Here is an 18,304-nt window from a genome sequence, read left to right on the forward strand (position 1 = left end):
GGTGTAGAGAAGAGCATAAAATTAAGTGTGAACTTAGAGGATTTTGTTTAAGTAGGTAAGACTCTCTAAGATGAGTTTCAGGCAAGGCTGTGAGGTCATCACAGCGATGTTATTGAAGGAGCAGCTTTCCTTACTTCTCTGCTTTAGGTGCCTTTATGCCCTTGGAAAAGTAGTTTACATCCTCCAGCTTACATTTCCAAGTCTGTAAAACCAAAATGGGGGAAAAGGTGCTTTGTAAAACCCTTTCTGTGGTTGTTTCCCCACCACCACCACTCCTTTTGTTACTGTGGTTGTTTCTTCAATATCTCTACATGAATATTATCAGTTGGTGTTGGGGATGGGGATAGAAGTAGAGCCTGAATAATTTACAGAAAGGAATAAAGACTTATCTATATAGCTAGCCACTTAGGGAGCCAAAGCATGAGGAGGATTGAAAGTTCAAGACCAGCCTTAGCAGCTTAGTAAGAGCCAATATCAAAATACAAAAATAAATAATGTAAAGTTAAAAAGTCTGGGGATATGGCTATGTATTGGATTACTGCTTGAAACCAAGATGTGTGGGGCTGTTGGGCTACAGGAAAGGTCTAGATTAAGTATTAGTTACAGTGTCATGAAGTGTCTTCATGTTCTCAGCCTCAAGAAGTACATGAAGGAATGATACTTCCTAACCTCTTCCTTGCTCACAAAGATGATAAAGACAAACTTCTTGAAACACATTCCAATTCTGAACTCCCCTGTCTGTGTTTACATGGCATTTCATGTTTTTATCACGTACAGGAATATGCAGTTTAAAATGATGTTCTGAAATGCTTCAGTGACTTCTAGTAGAATAAATGCTAATAAATGTAAATTTCTGTTATTATCAGCTTCATCAAAACAAACAGGCAAAGGCAAGAGCATTATTAGAGTTTGATAAGAGTGTATATTTGAATGATTTCCCCAGAGAGTTGGGGAAGAGCTCATCTTGTTTCATTTCCTATAGAAGAGAGGCATCAATTGCATTTTGTGGAATAACCTGCATATACCACCTGTCCGTCTCACACCAAAACCTCGCCCTTCAGATGTTTTTACTATCCATAGCTACTTTCCTGGCTTCTTAGATGTAATTTCGGTAAATGGTGTACTTGAAATAAAAGTATTTGGACATAAAGAGGTAAGAGGTAGGATTAATAACATAATAAAGTATCGCCAGAAAAATAGTTTCTAAAAACATCATTTGTATCAGAGAGGGTAAAATGAATATTCATATTGCTAGTGCACCTGTTAGAGTCAAATGGAAAAGAGATTCACATCTATCATATTCCCACAATGTTCCACATTCTTTACCCTTGAGTATACTTCGCTGTACTTCTAGATATTTTGTTCCTTAAGTAAACAACAACAAACAACAAAATTCTTAGTGGATACATGTTGGATTCAATGTAATCTTCTAAGAAGTCCAGCAATATTCCCTAGCAGACAGAACACTATGAATGAATGAATATTCACTGAGTGATTCTGAATCCACAAGAGGGGTTGGGTTAAACTGGAAATTGTCATTTAATAGCAAACCAGTATATGTGACCAGGGAAATGATCATTTGATAGGCCAGTATATGTGATCATGTCTATTCTAACTATCTAATCATTCATTCTAGAAACCTGATGAGGTTTGGTCTGTACATTATATTGCAGTGCTAAATTCTGTACCAGAAGGGCTAGGCTACTAGTGAATTCTCACATTTATCAGCTTTTGGTGTGCAAACCTTGCTCCTTAATTTAAAACTGTTGAAGTTTGTTCTGTTACTATGTATTGTAATGCTAAATATTGGCTCTGGTTGCCTTGGGGACAAGGAGCAGTGGTGCTATGTAACTTTGCCTCCCAAGTTATCCCTGATTGGTCAATAAATATGCCTACAACCCATAGCTGGACAGAACTGACAGGCAGGTGGAGTTTCAGTTCCCAGATTTGGGGTCTAATGCAGGACTACAATAGGAAGAAAGAAGAGAAAACATCACATCCTGGGGTAGGTGAATCCTGAAAACATGGTCATGAGGGCTGGTCAATTGGAATAAGAGTGGCCAAGAGAGAAGAACATGGCAAATAATAACCCAGTCTATTGACAGGAAAGTAGACCAAATCATAGGGTTGATATCTGCCCAGCTCTAATGCTGTTAAGGCTTATTATAAATGTAAAGGGTTTGTGTCTTTTATCTGGGAAATTAATGATCTAAGATGGGTAGAAACTCCCAATGAATATTAATTTCTACCACAACTAAACCTATATCTTTTGTTTTGCTGAGATACAAGCAATCAATTAGATGAGAAATCATGTCTCCAAAACTCTCCATTCTTAAGTGCTTATCAGTATAAAAGAGTATGCCTAAAATGAAATGTGATCTCATTGTATTTCAAAACAGTATTGGATTTCAGAAGCAATTCCATATCCCAATGGGAAGTTTCGGGGTGATTTCTCTAATCTTTAGGATTGACAACCTCAGGAAGTCCTGAAGAGCATCATTTCACACTGACTTGTCTTAGTGCTATCAGGGTACATCATTGAGAATAAAATGATTGGCTTTATTCTGTGCTTAATTACCTAGTCTGAGAGTCTGGATTCCGGTTTCTGGGTTTAAGGTGCTCTCAGTCAAGGTTCCCTACTGGAGGAGCATTTCCCAGAAGCAGCGCATCTCAATCTTCACAATACTTCAGAATCCCTTAGAGGAGCTGTTAAAGCTGATTGCTGGTTTCCACCCCAAGAATTCCCGCCTCTGTTTGAAGTGAAGGTGAAAATTTACATTTCTAATGAGTTCTTAGGTGATGCTAATCTGGGTACCTAGCTGAGAATCTCTGCCTCAGATATAAAGGGCAAGTGGGAACTAGCTATCTACAAGCACTTTCACTGCCTACTTGCTTTCCTCCTCTGCAAAGCCCAGTTTGCAGAGCTGGCTCTCTCTCAGGGCTAGTTCACTGCAGAAGCCCTTGATGGTTAGCACTTTCTTCTACCACTCCTTCTAATGGAACTTCAAATCTCTGGAGTGATTGGATACTCTCTTATTGTTCTCTGTGCTCTACCAAAGCATCTATGCTCACAGTAAACTGCAAACAAAGACTCAGCCTGAACCAATCCCCACAGCTGTTTCTTTGCCTCTGGCGCTTCATATAGCTTACCCAGACCCCTCAGTCTGGGCTCCTCTGGGAGGCTCTTTGCTCAGACCTTCTTGCCTGAGGGGATGGAGAGTAACAGGGCTTATTAGTTGTGTAACACATTCAGTCTCAGGGCAATTTCACCAAGTTGCCCTTTCAAGCTTCGGTGAAGCAGATTTCCTCAAGTTCTCTGGGAGCAGAGTAAGTTTAAAGACGCTGGAGGAAAGGCAGACAGAGATCTTTGTAGATGGAAGAATACAGAAGGCAGGAACAAGGATTCATGTTAGGAATAAAAGGCAAGATCTAGTTTGCCTCTTAAATAATTCAAACTAATCATTGAACCAATAAAGTGTTACAGCATATGGCTCACCAGTGCACACTTTGGGGATGTTCCCCTTTGGAAGAGAAACAGAATAATAAGAGAAATGAGAAGCAGACCTGGATCCTGGCAGTCTACCTGTCTCATTTTCTCTTCTACTCTTTACATTTTCTCTAAGCTTATGGATTTGTTTGGTTTTGTTTCCCTTTTAAGCTAGAATTTTTACTACATTGTAAACAATACACTTACTTTATGATTACTCTAGGCTCTACATTCCTAACCAAACCTGGTTTAGTGACCACTGACACTCCAACTCTATGGAGCTCCAAGCTCAGTCCTAGCTGCCTGGCTCTCTTCCTATTCATGCTTCAATAAATCTTTGTAATACCCTAGCAGTTTGTCTAAATTTTCTATTGCTGTGATTAGACACCATAACCAAGGCAAACTTGCAGAAGGAAAAAAATTATTTGGGGCTTATAGTTTTAGAAATTTAAAATGTCTGCCCAGTATTGCAAGGAACAGTGCAATAGGTAGCCAGGCAGATGCCAGAGCAGTAACTGAGAGCTCACATCTTGACACATAACCATGAGATAAAGAGGGTGTCTAGGAATAGTAAGAGAATTTGAAACCTCGGTGGACATCCTCCAACAAGGCCATAGTTCCTAATCTTCCTCAAAGAGTCCCACCAACTAGGAACCAAGTATCCACCCATAAGAGCCTGTGGGGGACATTCTTATTCAAACCACCACACTGGCATCTTTCTTAAACTCCATGTGCACTGCTCTATGGATCTTGCAGTATTGTTTTAGTTGGTGTTTCTCATTCCTGTCTGGAACACTCTTTTAGAACATCTTTGCTCACTGTTGATTTCTTTCCTTCTCTCTCTTCATGTTGCCTGTGAAGTTATGGCTCCTGATGAAGATAAGAGTATGCTATTTATTAGATATTGTCAAGGTTTAGCAGTATCTGTGGGTCTCTAGTTGTGTTGAGTGTGTTAGGATTGTAGCTCCCGTTTATGAAACTCTGTATGAAAGAGGGCTTGATCTTATTTACCATCCAGTTTAATAAAGTCAAGTAGAGTGTTTGCTCTTTGGTGAATATGAAATATACAATTACAATTTGCTGACTTCTTCACATCCCTATCTATGCTCATGTTCTTCTGCCCATGGACTCTACATAGTAATTGTAATGAATTATGTATCACTAGAGCCTAATGATTTTCCTCTTTAGTTATTCACATTCTTGCCTAAAACTTATATGAAAAGGTTCAGAGATGTAGGATACATGTAAGTAAGCGGACTTACATTTGGTAGATTACAATACCCAGGGTCTACCTCATTTCAAAAAGTGTTCCTTCTCACTAACTCCACCCTGTTTCCAGATTAGATTCTCAGGAAACTTAGAAAATATGATTTTTCCTAAGGTCACATTGCATGCTACCTAGTGAAGAGATAATTTAAACTACATTAAATTAATCATTCCTTTAGGATGCATGTAGGTAGCAAACCCCAGAAAATCAATCTTTCTAACATTGGGGTAGCATTTGTCCTGGTGAATTCCAGTCCCAAATTGAGGGCATAAGCTCTCTGCTGGCTTCTGCTGCTTTCACTCCTAACAAAGCCTATCCCACATGACATATGAGGTGATGATAATTTAGATCTTTTCACTGGATGAGATGAATCTATTTTAAATGAATAGGGATTTTTATAATGCTACTGCCTTTTGGGTTTGCAAAGGAGAAATTGCCTAGAACACCCTGCTTGCTACTCCCATGGGAGACAGGGCCTTATGATTATTTATAAGAAGTCCCTGCAACTGCTTTAACTAACAACATTTTAATTTAATGCAATTCATATTTCCATATTTATTGTGCTCCTATCATGTTTTATGAAGAGTGTGAACCTGGAAACTAGATGTAACTGATACTTAGTTTGTATGTAAAGCGTATTTTCCTTAAGAAGTTCTCCTGCTGAGCACAAATATAAAATAAGTACAAATAAATTAAATTCTACGATAGGCCCCTGGAGTGCCCCAGCCCAGCTGAGCAAGATGTCCCTTTTTCTCTCTACTCAGAGATTTCGTTGCTGAAACAACCTGATTATAACCAAATCCCCTTGGAAAATTGAGGGTTTTTTTTTTCTTCTCTTTCAGGCTTCTTAATCTGGCTCAGTTCAGAACCATGGCTCCCTCCAAATAGAACCAAAGGCATTATTTCAATTCTGCTACTTTCCTGCACAAGGAGAGACTCAGAAGTCAGAGAAATGAGGAAAAAACAAACAAACAAACAAACAAACGAAACCCAGTGTTGTAGGGGCCAGCCCATCCATCTTAAAATTGGCATCAGGAAGAATCTGATCTGCAAAGAGGAGGCTCTTTATCTTGTATAGTATCCAAGTAGGGACCATTAGAGAGATTAGAAGGAAAATATGCTTGAGTTCCGGAGACTTTCAATGGGACAATAGGATGATACAGATAGAACTACAAATAACAATATCAGTTTCACTTAGTGATTACCTAAGACAATGGTGAGAAACGAGTACTGCATGCCAGTTTTATTGTAGGGTGACATTGTCTATGCACATACAAGAATTTTATAGCGACTTCACGTTGTGGTTGTCTTCATCTTCAAAATTAAGACCCAATACATTTTTTCATTTTTAGAATATGGAGACTTGTAGATACAATAATCTTATTTTCCCCCTCATTGAGAATCTTTTCTTTCTATGACTCAAGGAAATAACATATTGTATTTTTTTATAGGAAAAAATATGTTCAAAATAGTCATGGGAGGTAAAATATTCTTTAGTTGAACTTACTATTTCTAGATTAATAGGTGTGGTTAAATGTGGTATACATATGTGCTGTGGTACATGTCCTCTTTTTCCTCCTTTGGTGTATCTAGGCATCTTTGTACACCAGGCTGGACGGATGAAGTGGAGTCCAATATGGGTGGGGTCTACAGGATTCTGGTCCAGCTGTGAATGAGTGCCAGTGGTGAGAAAAACTTCTCTGAGGATTTTAATGAAACAACCCTATTAGATAGTCTTAGCTTGTCCCCATACTTTTGTCTTGAGTGGGATTCTAGGCAAACAGTTTATTTGAGAAGGACAATATATATATCTTAGAGAATACCTTAGAGAGTGAGAAGAAGTTTTCAGGGTGATTAAAATAATTGACTGGAGTTTAAAGTACAGTGAATGACTCGTTTATATTGAGAAACATGCCAGGAATCCCAGGTTCTTGCTGGGCAGGTTCTTATTGGGAAAGAGGAAGCTGAACTTGGGTTGTCCAAGGACTATGTAACATTGCTCAAGCTGGACTCCCCAGAACAAGCAGAGAAATGGAAGCTCTGCTGGGAAAAGAAGGTCCTCCATTTTGTGTGGAGACTACAACCTTAGTGCTGAGGTGCAACAGTTAAAGATATCATTTCCAATATCTTCAAGATATTTGCTTGAAACAAGAAGCAGGTGAAACAAAGTATTCTAGTTTACTTGAATTTCTATATTTGAGTCAGAAATATAATACACAATAGTAACAAAGATAGAAAGTGTCTGTCTCTTGGTAGTCTCTACTGTTAGAATAAAACCAGTTTCAAATTCCTATGAAAGGCTATCTTCCAGAGAACACTGAGAACATGGTAGCTGCACTTCTGGAATAGCCTGAAATTATCAAAGTCAGTTGCCAGTGAAGGGATTGATGACACAGAGTGTGTGAGTTTGTTAACACACATCAACTTCTATTACCTGTTCAGGTCACACGGTAGCATGGCCTAATTGCCAAATAAGAGAAAGAAAAACAAAAATTAATGTAAAATGTCTGTCTTGGTCCAGGAATTCCATTGTAACAACTTATATCTTCCTCCCTACACTGAAGCATCACTTTGTCATCCATGTGGCCATGATGGAGAAACAAAACCAGAGGAAACTAAAAACCAAGCTTTAAGTGGTAGAGATAGGGACTGAAATCAAGCATGTGCGACCCCAGACTCTTTCAGCCTCTTATGAAACCACTCCAAGTAGTTTAGGGAGAAATGGATTAGAGAAGACCAGCAAGATGTCTCAGAACTTCAGGGAGAAGATAGAACTTTGGGTATGAAAGGAAAAGGGCAAGTAGGAAACTGACAAAGCACAGAGGGATAACCAAATAGCAAAGAAGCTTTGAAAACAGGAGCCTGAGGAACAACCAGGGAAAGAGAATAACTGTGGGGTAGGGACAGAAATTTTACAGGAAATTTAAGGTAAGGTAAATGATATACCAGATTGCATTATTCATATATTGTCAGGCTTGGAATTTTATCCTGCAAGTCTAATCATGTTTTTACACAAAGTTGATATCATTGGAAGATTTAAAATCTGTATCCAGATTGTTGACAGATCAACATTGGATAGGGTCAGGATGGAGAGGAATCTCTGAAGAGGTAACATTTCACTAAAATGCTGAAGAAAGCTGTCATTCACAAAGGCAGAGTATATCGCAGTAAAAGAAACAAATAAGGAAACACATAAGGGACTATGACCATATGTGCTGAAGCCTAGACCCTGGAAGACTGGCAATGGCAGGAGTGACTATGTATGGTCTATCTTAAGAGCTTCAGTTTTGGTTGTGGTTATAAAAAGGGGGGGGGTGGCAGGGGGAGAAGCCAGTGAATGTATGTGAAAGAAAATGAGAAATAATACACCCTGGCTATGTGCTGAGGACAGCGTTAAAATGAATGTCAACTTCACTCTGGTCAACTTAATTAATTAATCCAGGAAAAGATGAAAATGTCTCAAACAACAGGAGACAGGAGTGAGGGTGGAGGAACTGTGAGATTTAAGATAAACACTGAAGATAGCTTGTTTCTTACTGGCTGATAAATTAAATGCTGGCAGTAAGAGAGCAGGGAATATCTGTGAAGACTTTCTTGAATGACCCCAGAGTTTGTTTTTATTATTTTGTGTTGAAATCCATAAGGCAAAGCAGTCTAGCGACCAGAATGTGTTAATTTGGTTTTATCTTTCATTTAGGACAAGTAAATTTGGCTAATATTCCTCAAACCAAGGTCCATGGTTTTGTTTGTTTATTTGTTTGTTTGTTTGTTTTCTGCTGATTTAGCCCTTAGAACAATACCAGTCTTGAGACCTAGGTAAATTATAAAATATTATATAAACTGTCTCGCTACATCTCAATTTCAGATCAAAAAATTGTCTTTTGAGCGCAAAGACAAAAAATATTGTTTTCTACGTTTTACATTTTGCATTTATGCATTATATATTGTACACATTTTCATTAAAATTTATTTGTCATCAGCTGGATATCTTGTATTCTAGATGAAATTTTTAGAATATATTTAGCTGAATAGAATACACTCTTAAGTAGGTACCCTGTACTTTTCCCTGCTAAATCTGGTAGCCCACCAGAAGATTCACCACCTTAACATCACCTGACCTTGATGCCAACTCCACTCTTGGGTTTGTCTTTCTTTGTAGAGAAAAAGAGTTCTCCAATTTACTTACTGAGTCTTATTGTCTTATTTACTCATTGTTCTGCGTATACCAGAATCTCCCCCACAACCCCCGCCCCCCCACAAACACACACCTTTTATTTTTCTCTTGGTGGTTGGAGAACTTTTACAGCAGCATACATGCATATGTGGATGTGTTCATGAGTGTAACTATGTATTTGTGTATCTGTGAGCATCTCTGCTATTCTCCCTTTGGCATCCATTGGTTCTTATATAGTTTAAATCACTAATTTTTTCTTATTTTAAGCGTTAAAATAGCCTCATAATACATTCTTTCTTATGTGAATTAAAATGTATACCCATCTAATTCTTTTAGTGTCACAATGAGAACATAATACATCTCATTAATGAAGGAGGGACTGTGGACAAAGAACAGTGGTAGTAGAGTGCTTTTCTGGCATAAATAAATCCTTGGATTTGAAACCCAGTGCTAAAAGTTGTAGTGAACTTTAATACTGGGGTGAGAGGTCATCAAAAATAAGATAAAAGGGGGTCCAGATTAGTTGACACCATTGGTCTTCCTATGGGGTTCTCATCTCCTTGACAGCCTTCAATTCTTACCATAAGTCTTCTATAGGTGCCTCTAACTTCTACCCAGTGTTTGTCTGTGGGTATCTGGCCTGTCTCAGTCAGCTGCTGGGTAGACCCTCTCATATGGCTAGTATGCTAGGCTCCCGTCTGCAAGCACAACATAGCAACATTAATAGTGTAAGGGTTCTTGCTCATTGGAAGGGACTCAAAATGGGCTGATCACAGGTTGGCCATTCCTTCAGTCTCTGCTCCATCTTTGTCCCTGCATTTCTTTTAGATGGGACCAATTTCGAGTCAAAAGATTTGCAGGCAGGTTGGTGCTCCCATCCCTCTACAGGGGTTCCTACCTGGCTACTGGAGATGGTCTCTGCAGGTTCCATATCCCCGCTGTTGGAAGCACCCTAAAATTCAGGACATCCAAATATGTGTTATGAAGGCAATGATAAGATACACAAGGGGATATTTTGACAAAAGGTAGTGAAATGAGTTCGATTCATATTCTTTTATATGCTCCATGCAACACAGCAACAGTCAAATATATTTTTTCTCCAAGAGTCAAGTTAAAATTAAAAAAAATAAAGAAATGTTGTGGAGATTACTGTAAAAAAAAAGATCATGCTATTTATACAAAATAGATCAAATCTGAACAAGGAGAAGAAAATAGTGCTATGAAATAAAATTGTATATTTTATAGATCTATATAATTAATGGATCGATGCAATTAGAAATAAAAGGTTTGAGTAATTCCAAACTCACAGAATAGGTGGGTGGTCAATTAAAGTGGGTGCAGGAAAATGCATTTTTCTATCTACTTGAAAATAGAGATTTTTAGCAAATCAACTTTCTCTGTACCATTTTATACATGTATTTTTATTGTGGTTGGTGTTGGTGTTGTTATGTATTCCTTCATTTTTTTTCCAAATTTTCACTACTAAACTTTTTATACAAATTTCCTTCATGTTTACCTCTTATGCCTTTTTTGTTGGGAATTCAATCAAGAATACCACTACTATGATACATATCATAAGTTACCAGCTTCCCTTAGGTTCCTTCTGGTGGTGGCAATTTCTCAGACTTTCCTTATTTTTATTGACCTTGTACTCTGTCCTCCTTTGTTACTCTGAGGACAAGGTTGAAGTTATGCATCTTTTTAGAAGGAAAACCAGAGAAATAAGGGTGAATTTTCATGACAGAATGTCAAGAGGACCGGCTATTGCTGTGACTTGTTATTTCTGTACTGAATTTGATCACTCTGCTAAAGTGGAATATGCTAGGATCCTCCAACTGCAAATGTTTGAGGATTTTCCTTCCATGTTGTGCTCTGGAAGAAAGGCATGATATACAACCTATCCTTATGAAGTGAGGAAATATGTTCTATATTGTTATATAGAATATTTATATAAGTTATTTCAGGTTTATATGTGTGAAATAATTGTTCCCTCTTCCAAGGTTTCATTTATGCAGTATTTTGTAGATGTCACTGTAGACTTGGGAAATTTATTTTATATCAGTATGCTTTCTTAGTAATCGAACTATTTATATTGCTTAACCAAATGCTTTATACTGGACAATTTATAAACAATAGCCTCTTGTCTCTTCAAGTTCTTGAAGGTAGAAAATCCAAGTTTAGGGAAGTGGCAGAATTGTTCCTTTGTCCTCAGACATTGATAATATGCAAGGGTTAGTTATATTTCTGCAGCCTTTTTTATAAGGTGTTCTTTCTTTTATTACAGAGGGCCATGGTGACATCATATTTTCTTGATGGATTGGATCCTCTACAAGAAGATACTCAGATTAGTTAAAATCTGCCTGCACATTGCCATTGGCTCAGGGGGCCCTGAAGTTCAAACTCATTTAAACTCAAATTTACTACTCAATACAGAAGAGGGTTATCTCAGTTCACCCAGTTCTACATGCATGTTCACCTGCATCTATGTAACTAAACCTGAGTTCAAATGGTGTCTTTACCCCGAGGTCATTACAGTAACAGTCGCTGAGCATTTACACTGACCTTCCACTCTGTAATAAACCTGCTTGCCTTCATCCTACAGCCACCATTTAATTTAATGTATAATACAATTGTATGCGTCTATGAATACTGAAATTGTTAACATGTGTCTCCATGGGAAACAATTTTATAATGTAAAGCACAGCATTTATACACAGCTCATTTTCTGTTTATTTTCACAGACTCGGTTTCCAAGGTCAGCATTTTTCACTCATCAGTCAGGCTGTGCATTCCAGCTGGCAATCGCTCAACCTACTAAATTATATTTTTAATTTGCAAACATTAAAGTTACTCTATGAGGTTTAATGTCAAGTTTTTACAAAGTCAAGTGTCATGCATCTAAAATCACACCATCAAACAGAAAAGAGACAACGCCTTAGTCCTTTTCTTGTGCTTCATCCATTCTACTCTCGTGTCCTTCCTCTCAAACACCAACCACTGATGTATTTATCATCACCACATTTCTGCCTTTTACTGGTTATTATACAACTGCAATCACAGGTTTACCTAGCCTCTCAGATATTTTTAATTTAACAGTATTAAGATCCATGCTTCACTTTTCTTGTGAGTCAAAATATTGAGTGCTTGACTGATTGGTGGTACAGTGCATAAACCAATCTCTAGCCCTTGGTAGAGCATTCAGAAATTGTTGACTATTCTTCATTGTATAAGTGTTCTATCATTTATCTATTCACTTATTTAAGCAGAGCTAGATTTTTTTTTCTAGTTTGAGACACTTATGAATAAAACTCAAGTATCTGTGTACAAGTAATTGTATGGACATAAGTTTTCAGATCAGTTGAGTGAATATTGAGGAGTCTGATTACTGACAATTTAATATTTCCAACAAACTGTTTGCCAAAATATTGGTCTTGCATTTTTTTATTTACAGTAACAGTGATTTGATTACTGTGACTTCAGATCTTCACAGCCAATATTATTATCTTTTTATTAAGTTTTGTCATACTACTAGGCTCATTGTTCTTGTATGTTCTACTTCTTATATTAGTTGGCAGCTTCCTAATGACAAGTGATTTTGGGCCTACTTGCCTTCTGTATTTTTATTTGTTATTTCTTCTTCGGGAGGCCATAACTCTACAAAAGAACTATTGGCAACTGAGGAAAGCTGAGAAAGGCAGAGGTGGTCCTCCCCAGGAAAGAGGATACTAATTGATTGTCCAGTATCCAATGACCAGTCCTTAAAACAGATGGCATCACACACACACACACACACACACACACACATGCATGCCAGGTGCTGACAGAGGCCAGAAGAGCTAACATGCCTTTGAACTGGAGTTACCAAAAGTTGTAAACTGCCACTGGGTTCTGGGAACAAAGCCTAAATTCTTTGCAAGAGTACCAAGTACACCTAACTGCTGAGCCCCACTACACATTTTAAATGTCAGATTTATACCTAGTTTAATTTTCTTTATAATGACATTGCCTTTCTAAAGTTTGAAATTCCAATTATGCATTACTGATACAAAGAGAACAATTGCTTTGAATATTAACATTTTGGAAAATTGACTTTTGAATTTTAATATACTTTGCACCTTGCAGTACTAGTATATTTATTGTGGTAGTTTTATTTTCTTTCCTGTTGAATCTTTGTGCTATTCTGCATAAACAATCATGTCATCTTTGAACATAAAATTTTGCTTCTTCTTTCCTATCCATACACAGATACTTATAATTTCCCTATTACCTTGTTATTATACGGGTAGATTATGGTAAAAAGGGGTGTCCTGGTCCTAACCTTAGAAGGAAAACACAGTTCCTCATCCTTATGCGATGTGAGCTACTTTTACAAAGCTAAAAATACTACTTTGCAAAGAGTATATTAAAATGAGTAGATACTGGTTAATAGGATCATGTTCTTCTTTTCTTCCTTAGGCCACTGATTTTGTAGTTTCCATTTTTTCAAATTCCCATTTTGAGTCATTCATGTAAGTGTAGATTTAACTCCATTTGTGTAATTTATTCTGTATCATTGTACACCATGTTCTGATACTATGTTGAACATGCTTACATGTACGATGATGAGAGACATCTATGAAACAGCTGAAGGTTTCCTATCTTGAAATGCTTTTACCTGGTTTTCCTATTAGGGTATGTAGTGGTTTGAATGGGTACGGCCCCAAAGACTCATGTGTGTGAATGAATGCTTGGCCCACAGAGAGTGACATTCCTAAAAGATATGGCCTTGTTGGATAGGTATGGACTTGGACGAAGTGAGTCACTGTGGAGGTGAATTCTGCAGGGAGCCAGGAGGCAACTGCCATGTACTGGGCAGAGCATGAGCATATATATGAGACCTCAAAGCCCACCTCCGCAGTGACACACTTCCCCAAGTCCATACCTGTCCGACAAGTCTACGTCTTGTCCTCGTTTATCTAAGTGAAGTTACCTACTTTACATTTATGCTCTTAAAACATTATTCACATTACTTGATTTTATTTGCCTGATATCTGCATGGTATTTGAGTATTCTGACAGCTTTGCCTGATATCGGCGTGATGTTTGAGTATTCTGACAGCTTTATCCTTGTCTTTCAGCAGGATCATATAGCTTGTTTAATAGTGGACATCATATGTAATTTAACAAAAGGTCTTCCTCTAAGCCTAGAGTGTGCAATTTATATCTCTCTTTTAGAGCTTTGCTGAGTATTATATCTCATGTTGCTGGAGGTGACAAAAGACTCAAAATTTATTTGATATCCAATACCTCATCTTACTTATGACTTGGAGTTTTACCAAAACTCATCTCCACACAAAGGTCCATTGTGGAGCAAATTCACCCATGTGCCATTATTGCACTGTGAAGCCCAGTCCCTGTTGAAGATTGGGAGAACTATTCTGTAATGACATGGTTAAATCTCCATCTTTTATTATCCTATGTTTCAAGCATGGGACCTTTATTCTGATCTGTTGCACTTTCTCTTTCTTTACATTTACGCTCTTAATATTCTGTTCAGGTGAAACAGAAGAGCTATTGATGGGTGGGGTCAGAGAGATTCTCTTTGCCCAGATGATGTAAGACTCTGGTCATGGTTTTCCCTGGAGAGTGCCGACTTTGCTCTGGAGGGGACTCTGAATATTTCACAATTGTGACCAACCTAGGAACTTATCATTCCCAACTTTTTATATTGATAATCTTGTGAGGTTCCCAAGAGCAAACTCCATGAAAAGGCTGGGGAGTCCTAAAGTTGCATCTCCTCGGGATTTCTTACTCGCAATCTAGTCTACTCTCTAGGCAGCCTCAAGCAATTCATTAGCATGATGGATTACAGACCCTGCCACTTTGACTTCTGCTTCAATGAAACTTTCAGTGTGATCCCTGGTTTTTCCATGGGAGTGGACATGAGAGGTCTCTTCCATGATGGGTCTCAGAAATGCTTATTTTTAGTTTGCAGAGGGGCGTGTGTGTGTGTGCGTGTGTGTGTGTGTGTGTGTGTGTGTGTAAGAATAAAGACTTCAAACTTTACATGTTCAGATGAAACTTGATTCTTAAGTTTCTGTCTTAACAACCACATTGTTTAATGGTCTCTGCATACTTCTTTTTTGGTTTTTTTGTGGGTTTTTTTAATTTTTAAAAATATCTATCTATCTATCTATCTATCTATCTATCTATCTATCTATCTATCTATCTATCTATCCTGTAGCTGTCTTCAGATACACCAGAAGAGGACATTGGATCCCATTACAGATGGTTGTAAGCCACCATGTGGTTGCTGGGAATTGAACTCAGGACTTTTGGAAGAGCAGTAAGTGCTCTTAACAGCTGAGCCATCTCTATAGACTCTCTAAATACTTCTCCTAATAGATTCACTATATTATTCTCTAAAATTTTAAGCATCAAAGCTATAATAAGGAAAAACTCAAGGTAAATAAAAATGCCTTTTGCTTCCAAAAATTGTAGTTCTTAATTTCTTGACAGTTATTGTTAGTTCTCTTGAGTTGATGTCTCTATTCACACTGGCCACATTTGTCATTAGAAATCCTGGTTTCATGTAAGTGGGTGGCATTTGGGACCACAGTGGCAATTTTAGGAGTATTTTGAAGCATGGCCTTACACGATATGGGGGAGGCTGTGCCTACTTCATTGTTCCTGAGACAAAGAGTGTCTCCATTCCTTCTGATCAGGTTCCTTCCCAGTGGTAAAATACTGGGTCTTCAACATATAAGTTTCTGTTGCTTTTGACCTCCTCAGTTAAAATCCTCATAATTTTCCACTGGGCCCATTCTCCCCCCAAACCTCCAAATCTAACAGTGAGCCACCACTGGAATTATGGTTTCTTTTAAATTTTCTTTTCCCTAAGCGTTCTCCTCAGTATTCCAAACTGCCGCATGAATGATACCAGGATTTCTAATGACAAATGGAGCTAAGCATTGGAAAAGAACCATGCCTCAAGAGATCTGACAGTAAGCCTCAAGAAGTGGGAGAACAACTCCTCCTCCTCTTATCCAGTTAATCTGAATATTTTTTAATAATGTTTTTGTAGTTTTTTGAGTAGTTGTTTGTTTGCTTTTGAAATGGGGTCTCATTATTTCATTTTAACTGTCACAGAACTCACTATGTAGATCTAGAAGGCTTTGTCTGCCTCTGTATTGGGAATAAAGGCATTCACCATGAATACCAAGCTCAAATGTATTTTTAAATCATTTTTTAAAGCATGCATTCAACAGTTTTAATTTGATAATTATTTTCTGACTTCTATTAGTTACAAGTGGTATTTAGTGTGATTTGTTATCCACATAGGTATCCATCCTTCTTGAACCAGTTTACCGCATTACAAAGATATTATTAGAATGACTGCTTCATTAAAGTTCTAACTTCACAGTATTAAAAATAGATACCATATTTCTATCCCTACAACAGAATACAGACTACTCTTGACAAATGTCATTTATTTTGTACACCGCTTAAGTTTACAAATATCAGCATAAGTATATGAACAAATAGAAGAGTTTTTAACAGCTATACTCCATTCTTCTTTGGGGTTATATTTTGAAAATTAGCTTGTCTACACTTCAGAATAGAGCCTCCTCATATATCTTTGGCATCTCTTTCCTTGTTCTCACCCTCTCTTGCTGATGGCCTTGGACTGATTGACTGTGGCCTGTGCAAACATGACATATCATTTTGTTTTGTTGTTTGCTATTTTTCTGCTGTGATGTGAATGTTAAATCATGCTCTCCTCATCTGCATCGACCTAGATATTTGACTACATGTTCCCTGTTGATGTTATTTCATGATTTTGTAGAAGTCTTGACTTTAGGAGGTGGAGCTTCACTGGAGGAAGTCAGTTATTTGTAGGAGTAGGTTGAGGTGTATGGCCCAGTCCTGCTTTTTGTCATTGCTTGGCTCTGTTTTCCATTAAAAGATGAGGAAGTGATGAGTCCTTGCCATATGCTCATGTTGCCATCGGCATCCCTGTTTTCATCCCTCTTGCCCAGATGATATTCCTTCAAATCAGGAGTCGAAATAAATCCCTCCTCACTTAAGTTGCTTCTATCTGGTGTTCACAAGAAGACCAAAAGCAACTAGTGCTCTTCCCTTATAGTGAACTTAGATATTATTCTTCTGAGCCAAGGACAGCAACTGTTAATCCCATTCAACATGATTTCACTCAATCACTGAACCAGTGCAGAGATAGCAAAGATTTTCATCATACCATGTACAGTGTTTGCCTAATTGTGTTTTATTCTGGCTTCTATTTTGTAGGCTGGTAAGGTCAACTGATAACCAGAATGTGTAGTCTATGGAAAAATAATTCTAAACCTACTGAAAGCAAAATGATTTTATGCTGTATATTTGCTGTGCTGGGGATTAAATAGAGGTTTGCACGCATGCTAGCCAATAACCTACCACCAAAGCTATTCCACTCCCCTACTCCATACATAGCAATGGTGTTATAAAACATATGTCCATATTGATTGCCTTTTAAATGAATATGATCTGTAGTAAACTGTGAAGCTATAAAATAATACATGTTTTATACCACATTTGCTGGTCATTACAAATTCACGTAGTAGAAATACCTCTCAATATGCTCAGTGGTATGCCAAGGAACGTTTAGTCTACAATAAGAAACTTAGACTTGAAAAATTGGCTCTAAATAATCAAAACACTTAAATCCTTAAAACACTTAAAAATCAAGTAACCAGAAATGTGAGTTATTACAATTGTTGCAAGTTTTAGTTATAAAATTAAAATTTACATTTTTTTCACCTTGAGAAAAGTCAAGAAAGAAAAAATGTTTAAATGTTACTCCTGGGTTTGCTGAAGAATTTTTGAAAACTTGCATAGTTTCTCTCAATCTACTTCTTCAATTCTCTCACATGACTTTTTAAATCTATAATGATTACATAAATAATCTATGTTTTAATGTCTATATCAACCTTAAATCATGTCAATGTTTAAATGAAGTCACTATGCAGCATAGATTTAAGGCAATGAAGGCCTGTGAGAATGTAAATTTATATTGCCAAATACTGTCCATTTATTAAATGGCCATAATACATCTGTTATTACATTTGGGACAATAACAGAGTGGATATTGTCACAGAGAAAGCAGAGACACTGAATTTAACATTGAGTTTCCCATTTTATCAATTGATCAAATCAGGAGAATCTTTTAAAGGCAAATGAAAAGGTCATTGCAAAAATTTACATTTTTAAAATTATATTAAAAAAACATTGAAAATATCTTGAAATAAGCACTCCACTTGTGGAAAGTACTTGGAAGAGCAAGCTGGCAACCCAGGAACATATACATATACATATACATATACATATACATATACATATACATA

This window comes from Grammomys surdaster, unplaced genomic scaffold (genome assembly GCF_004785775.1).
Source record: "Grammomys surdaster isolate TR1022 unplaced genomic scaffold, NIH_TR_1.0 66, whole genome shotgun sequence".
Lineage (NCBI taxonomy): Eukaryota > Metazoa > Chordata > Mammalia > Rodentia > Muridae > Grammomys > Grammomys surdaster.